Raw genomic sequence first — 7,414 nt, 5'->3', positions numbered from 1 at the left:
GCATGGCTGTGGTCAAAATTTGTACGGGCACATTTGAAGGAAGCATTGATGTTCCGTGGAATTGGCTACTCTATCCATGCAAGAACACATCATCACAATGTCCTGCATCATCAACTCCATTTATGTTTGAGGCAGAAACCTCCATTCTCTCTGCAGTTGTTGTCATTGTGCTTGGGAGGTCTGCCAGTGTATGTTACATTGTCTGCAGCTGCTAAATTATTCCTTTGTTCATTAACAATTCCTGGGGTACAGCATCTCCATTCAACTAAGCAGAGATTGGAGAGGTCTTTGTTCACCAAGATGGACACACTGTCCACTGCTACCCTTGCCATCATAATCTGTTCTTGCTCACTTGGAAAGTGTGCGTGAGCAAGTGAAAACAACACTGTCTACGTGATCTACATGATCCCACCAAAGTGTGAGTATGTGAACTGGTGAATGTGACTGTGCTCAGGAGGACTCAACTTCACCAACGAATCATTGTTAGCAACCTCAACCAACATCTGCTGTATGCATGAAGGTCTTGCTGAAGATAAAGACATGAATTAGGACTGTTAAAGTAAAAACTTATCATGATGGTAATATTTTCATTTGTTGTTGAAGTCAAGTCAATATGACTGAGTGCCATAGGATATATGGGTCACTAATATTAATGGTGTCACTAGGAAGCCAGAAGCTCCTCGTGTCCCCATTTCCATCAGCTAGGGACGCTAAAGCAGCACTTATCTCCAGTACTTCCATCTCTACACTTATTCACTGGGAAATGTGTAGAAGATCAATCTCTTTCTCTCTCTCTCATTTTCTGTGCTTTTTTCTGCAATGTGAGAAAGAACAGACCCAAGAGTGAGTGAATTAAAAAGTCACTGACAGACATGTTGAGTGCACTTTAATGTCTCCTGCAGAATATTGGCCCTCTCTCCCACTCCCATTGAGTCTTTGGGTCAATATTTTGTCCTCTGTGACTATTTATTCCTCACACTCCAACTGTATGCCATTACAAGCTTTCTGCCAGTAAGAATTTTCCATTATATATTAAAGTTAAACCGTGTGGTATGTAATCAGATGAAAATTCAGTCATATGTTAAAAAGAAATCCCCTGTGCTCGCTGCCAAATAGCTTCTCATAGAAGCCAGCATTCTTGGTCATATGAAGGCACTGAAATGATTTGTGATTTGTAGATCTATTGAATTATTAGCTCAATGAGTATTCACACAGACTAAGAAGATGCCAGTTTGAATCCCTACCATGTGTTGAGTTAGCTGATCTCATTCGAGGCTTTTAAGAGTTTTCTGATTTTAGTTCTTTGGGAATTTGGGAAGGAAAAATCAAAAGTTATCTTGTATCTTATGTCTGTTAGTAACATCTCAAGAGTCTTTAATCTGAGAGACAGCATCATCACACACATCCATTCTTGTAATACCACAAACATTGGTCATGACTCAATTTAAGACCATAAGACATAGGAGCGGAAGTAAGGCCATTCGGCCCATCGAGTCCACTCCACCATTCAATCATGGTTGATTTCAACTCCATTTACCCGCTCTCTCCCCATAGCCCTTAATTCCTCGAGAAATCAAGAATTTATCAATTTCTGTCTTGAAGACGCTCAACGTCTCGGCCTCCACAGCCCTCTGTGGCAATGAATTCCACAGACCCACCACTCTCTGGCTGAAGAAATTTCTCCTCATCTCTGTTCTAAAGTGACTCCCTTTTATTCTAAGGCTGTGCCCCCGCGTCCTAGTCTCCCCTGTTAATGGAAACAACTTCCCTACGTCCATCCTATCTAAGCCGTTCATTATCTTGTAAGTTTCTATCAGATCTCCCCTCAACCTCCTAAACTCCAATGAATATAATCCCACGATCCTCAGACGTTCATCGTATGTCAGGCCTACCATTCCTGGGATCATCCGTGTGAATCTCCGCTGGACCCGCTCCAGTGCCAGTATGTCCTTCCTGAGGTGTGGGGCCCAAAATTGCTCACAGTACTCCAAATGGGGCCTAACCAGTGCTTTATAAAGCCTCAGAAGTACATCCCTGCTTTTGTATTCCAAGCCTCTTGAGATAAATGACAACATTACATTTGCTTTCCTAATTACGGACTCAACCTGCAAGTTTACCTTTAGAGAATCCTGGACTAGGACTCCCAAGTCCCTTTGCACTTTAGCATTATGAATTTTGTCACCGTTTAGAAAATAGTCCATGCCTCTATTCTTTTTTCCAAAGTGTACGACCTCGCACTTGCCCACGTTGAATTTCATCAGCCACTTCTTGGACCACTCTCCTAAACTGTCTAAATCTTTCTGCAGCCTCCCCACCTCCTCAATACTACCTGCCCCTCCACCTATCTTTGTATCATCGGCAAACTTGGCCAGAATGCTCCCAGTCCCGTCATCTAGATCGTTAATATATAAAGAGAACAGCTGTGGCCCCAACACTGAACCCTGCGGGACACCACTTGTCACCGGTTGCCATTCTGAGAAAGAACCTTTTATCCCAACTCTCTGCCTTCTGTCTGACAGCCAATCGTCAATCCATGTTAGTACCTTGCCTCGAATACCATGGGCCCTTATTTTACTCAGCAGTCTCCCGTGAGGCACCTTGTCAAAGGCCTTTTGGAAGTCAAGATAGATAACATCCATTGGCTCTCCTTGGTCTAACCTATTTGTTATCTCTTCAAAGAACTCTAACAGGTTTGTCAGGCACGACCTCCCCTTACTAAATCCATGCTGACTTGTCTTAATCCGACCCTGCACTTCCAAGAATTTAGAAATCTCATCCTTAACGATGGATTCTAGAATTTTGCCAACAACTGATCTGTGGGAAAACAGACAACTATTCTGATGAGTTCAGTGAAAACTCATGTGATATGTGGGATATCTCAAATTTGACATTGCCAGTCTCTATAGCTGTAGACTGAGCATCCACGGAGGAAGCATAGACAGCCTTTAGCATTTTTGTCACCTTAGCTGAGTTCCGAGATGTCACTGGTACTATAAGCAGAACCTGTGTGAATCAGATCATCAAGCTCCTCAGCTAGAGGACTTTGCAACCCGAATTTCTGACTTAACAGTACTGCAAGCAACTGCTTCTGCTTACTTTTGTTCTTGTCCACTCTCCTTTGACTCACTTGTAAACTTCCTTGTGGTGGATGTCTCTGAGCTTATGAGAAATTAAGTAAGTAACATCATGTGATGTGCAGAGCTGGAATCACTCATTTACTTTGGCCAGTATATTCCTACTCAGGCACAAGTAAGAGAATACCAGCAAGTTTCCCACCAAGCACACACCATCCTGACTTTGAAAGATACTGTCATTCTTTCACTGGGTCTAAATCCTGAAATCCCCTCCCTAATTGCACTGTGGATGCCCCTCCACCTCATGGTGGTATAAGAAGACTGTTCGCCTGCACCTTCTCAAGGGCAATTAAGGATGGACAATAAATGCTGGCCTTGTTAGCAGGTCCCTGCTCCAGAAGACCAGCAGGATTTGGGAAGATGAAAGAGCGTCTTTCATCAAGTTGTTGGTTTTCCACTGGCAATTGATGTCTTGAATGGTACCTGGAGTTATAGGAAATCCCTGCTTGCCACAACAACCTAATACCTTAAACAGTAGGGCAGCCTATTGAATGATTTTTATTCTGTTAGTTACTGTATGTGTTACCTTTAATTCATTTGACTAATTTCCAAAGTATTCCATCCCCTCCCACTCACTGCTCCTGGTAGCACTGCTTGCAATTGAGATCTGCTGACCCCAATTGGCTCTTATTCCCGAGGTCCCAATTCCTGAAGAAGGCCGGATGTTGGTTATGTGCCTGACAGCACTTAATTTAGTCGGGCCTTCCTTGCCCATGGAAGTTATGTGGGCCTCCCACTGGTTCCCCAAGAGGGTGAAGACCCGGTCATCAACATTAAATCCCAGCCAAAATTGCAGTCCTGGATTACACTGTGCACTAATGGAGATGTTCTGCAAAGCAGTCAGCCAATCTGTGATTGCTGTCCACAATGTAGAGGGATTCACATTCAAGCACAAGAGGGCATCAAAGTCAAGTCTGAGCACTGATCACTGGTTAACAATCAGGAGTAGGTATCCTCAGTACACCACAGCTATTTTTAATCAGCGCAAATGGATTGAACTCCACCAAATCCACATATAGTGGTTGGAATCTTGAGCCCAGATTATTGCATAAGCATAAAGGATAATAACTTTCAGCCTTCAGAAATTGGAATTCCCTGAAATGAAACTAGATCATCTTTGCCCTGTCATGAAACCCTTGCAATGTAGGTGCATTAATGTCAGTGGCTTTAATCTACGCAGATGGGGTGCATTATTAGGAATTGGAATTGATCTGATTATGAACATGATCAACCAATCACAACTTAAAACGTAGGAAAGAAAAATCAGCATTAGGAAAGTGTATGTTGTATGTAGTACAGCTCTTTTAAAGTAAGTCTGAATGACATTTATAAAAAAGGGCAGTAAAACACCTTTCCATGGTTTTGTAAGAGGGAGGTCGTGCCTTACAAATTTGGTGGAGTTTTTTGAGGAAGTGACAAAAACGGTTGATGAAGGAAGGGCCGTGGATGTCGTCTATATGGATTTCAGTAAGGCATTTGACAAAGTCCCACATGGCAGGTTGGTTAAGAAGGTTAAGGCTCATGGGATACAAAGAGAAGTGGCTAGATGGGTGGAGAACTGGCTTGGCCATAGGAGACAGAGGGTAGTGGTCGAAGGGTCTTATTCCGGCTGGAGGTCTGTGACCAGTGGTGTTCCGCAGGGCTCTGTACTGGGACCTCTGCTAGTTGTGATATATATAAATGATTTGGAAGAAGGTGTAACTGGTGTAATCAGCAAGTTTGCGGATGACACGAAGATGGCTGGACTTGCGGATAGCGATGAGCATTGTCGGGCAATACAGCAGGATATAGATAGGCTGGAAAATTGGGCGGAGAGGTGGCAGATGGAGTTTAATCCGGATAAATGCGAAGTGATGCATTTTGGAAGAAATAATGTAGGGAGGAGTTATACAATAAATGGCAGAGTCATCAGGAGTATAGAAACACAGAGGGACCTAGGTGTGCAAGTCCACAAATCCTTGAAGGTGGCAACACAGGTGGAGAAGAAGGCATATGGTATGCTTGCCTTTATAGGACGGGGTATAGAGTATAAAAGCTGGAGTCTGATGATGCAGCTGTATAGAACGCTGGTTAGGCCACATTTGGAGTACTGCATCCAGTTCTGGTCGCCGCACTACCAGAAGGACATGGAGGCGTTAGAGAGAGTGCAGAGAAGGTTTACCAGGATGTTGCCTGGTATGGAGGGTCTTAGCTATGAGGAGAGATTGGGTAAACTGGAGTTATTCTCCCTGGAAAGACGGAGAATGAGGGGAGATCTAATAGAGGTGTACAAGATTATGAAGGGGATAGATAGGGTGAACGGTGGGAAGCTTTTTCCCAGATCAGAAGTGACGTTCACGAGGGGTCACGGGCTCAAGGTGAGAGGGGCGAAGTATAACTCAGATATTAGAGGGATGTTTTTTACACAGACGGTGGTGGGGGCCTGGAATGCGCTGCCAAGTAGGGTGGTGGAGTCAGACACGCTGACATCGTTTAAGACTTACCTGGATAGTCACATGAGCAGCCTGGGAATGGAGGGATACAAACGATTGGTCTAGTTGGACCAAGGAGCGGCACAGGCTTGGAGGGCCGAAGGGCCTGTTTCCTGTGCTGTACTGTTCTTTGTTCTTCTTTGTTCTTTGTATAACTGAAGACTTATTTATGAAAATTTCAGCATTTGTATAAAATTACCTTTCCGGAAAGAATAGCAGTCAAAGTGTAAAAAGATTTGTTTACACCCTGCTGCCATCAGACTTTTGAATGGACCTGCCTCGCACTAAGTTGATCTTTCTCTACACCCTAGCTATGACTGTAATACTACATTCTGCACTCCTTTCCTTCCCTATGAACGGTATGCTTTGTCTGTATTGCGCGCAAGAAACAATACTTTTCACTGTATACTATTACATGTGACAACAATAAATCAAATCAAATCGATTTAAGCAGTCATAATGATGAAAAAACTTGATGAAGTTTGTGAACTAATAGAATTCATACGTTTTATTAACACATTTGGCCATTACTAATGGTTAATTATCCACATAACGAGCATTCTGACAAGCTTATGGTTTGGGCAAATAAATAAGAACTAAGAAAATGTAGCTCACATTCAATAATTTAATGGACTTATTTATTAATGGAACAGTACATTAAAATAAAAGCTTTGTTTAAAATACCAAAAAAATCTGCATAGCTTTGAAAAAGACTCATTTAAATTCTGTTCCCAAAGCACCCTTTTATCATTTGCTGCCCTTGCATGTTATCATCATGTGATCTTTTTTTTGTATTTTTATTCCAATTCAATCAAATCAAGTCCAATTCAGAGTCTCAACAAGTTGAGACATTCCCGATCCAAGCTGACAAGACAGGCCTCTCACCTCCTGTCTTGGGCTTGATCTACATGATCCAACCTGATTGGAGTAGGAGTAGCTCCTCCTCCAAGGCTTGATCTCATTTGCATCTTAGCCAAAAGGCCAAGATGCCGCTTTTAAAAATTGCTTCAAATGAAGCTAAAATGTAACATAATGACTTCAACCAAGCGCAGCATGTCGATACTACACTTGATCTTAGCCAAAAGGCCGAGAAGCGGTCTTTCAGCGACATTAATATTTTGAAAAGCTGTCAAGCAGAAAAGTCAGCTGGGAGTTGACGAGTCAGGCTGTGCAATGAATGCCTCAGGTGTTCCCAGCATGTGAGACAGATTGTATTTCTTTCTGGCTGTGTTGAATGTAACACTTACATAGTGATATTCAAAGTAAATGAAAAGCCAGCTAATACACAATGTAAGACCACACATTTGCTTAGAGTTGTAACGGATATGCAAATGTTTATGTTAAAAGAAAAATAAATGTATTAACAGAATTACTTAGCTCTATTAAAAAATCATTTAAAAAAACTATTGTGTGTTACGTCCGAAGGTGTTTTATGGGAAATACCTCATGGATCATGTAGGGGATGAAAATATCAACACCAACTGGCATTCTGGGATAGCCATGATGTGGAGATGCCGGCGTTGGACTGGGGTGAACACAGTAAGAAGTCTCACAACACCAGTCCAACAGGTTTATTTGGTAGCAAATACCATAAGCTTTCGGAGCGCTGCTCCTTCGTCAGATGGAGTGGAAATGTGCTCTCAAAAAGGGCACAGACACAAAATCAAGTTACAGAATACTGATTAGAATGCGAATCCCTAAAGCCAGCCAGGTCTTAAAGGTACAGACAATGTGGGTGGAGGGAACATTAAACACAGGTTAATGAGATGTGTATTGTCTCCAGACAGAACAGCTAGTGAGATTCTGCAA

General features: G+C 42.5%; 1 pseudogene; it reads right to left on the bottom strand.

Annotated features, from left to right (window-relative positions):
* Positions 1-6,527: 6,527 nt before the first annotated feature.
* On the bottom strand, positions 6,528-6,703 carry LOC144504966 (U2 spliceosomal RNA; annotated as a pseudogene).
* Positions 6,704-7,414: the final 711 nt, after the last annotated feature.

This window comes from Mustelus asterias, chromosome 15, assembly GCF_964213995.1.
Source record: "Mustelus asterias chromosome 15, sMusAst1.hap1.1, whole genome shotgun sequence".
Taxonomy (NCBI): Eukaryota; Metazoa; Chordata; class Chondrichthyes; order Carcharhiniformes; family Triakidae; genus Mustelus; species Mustelus asterias.
Note: the sequence above shows the minus strand (reverse complement) of the source record. Positions and strands in the feature narration are given on the sequence as shown.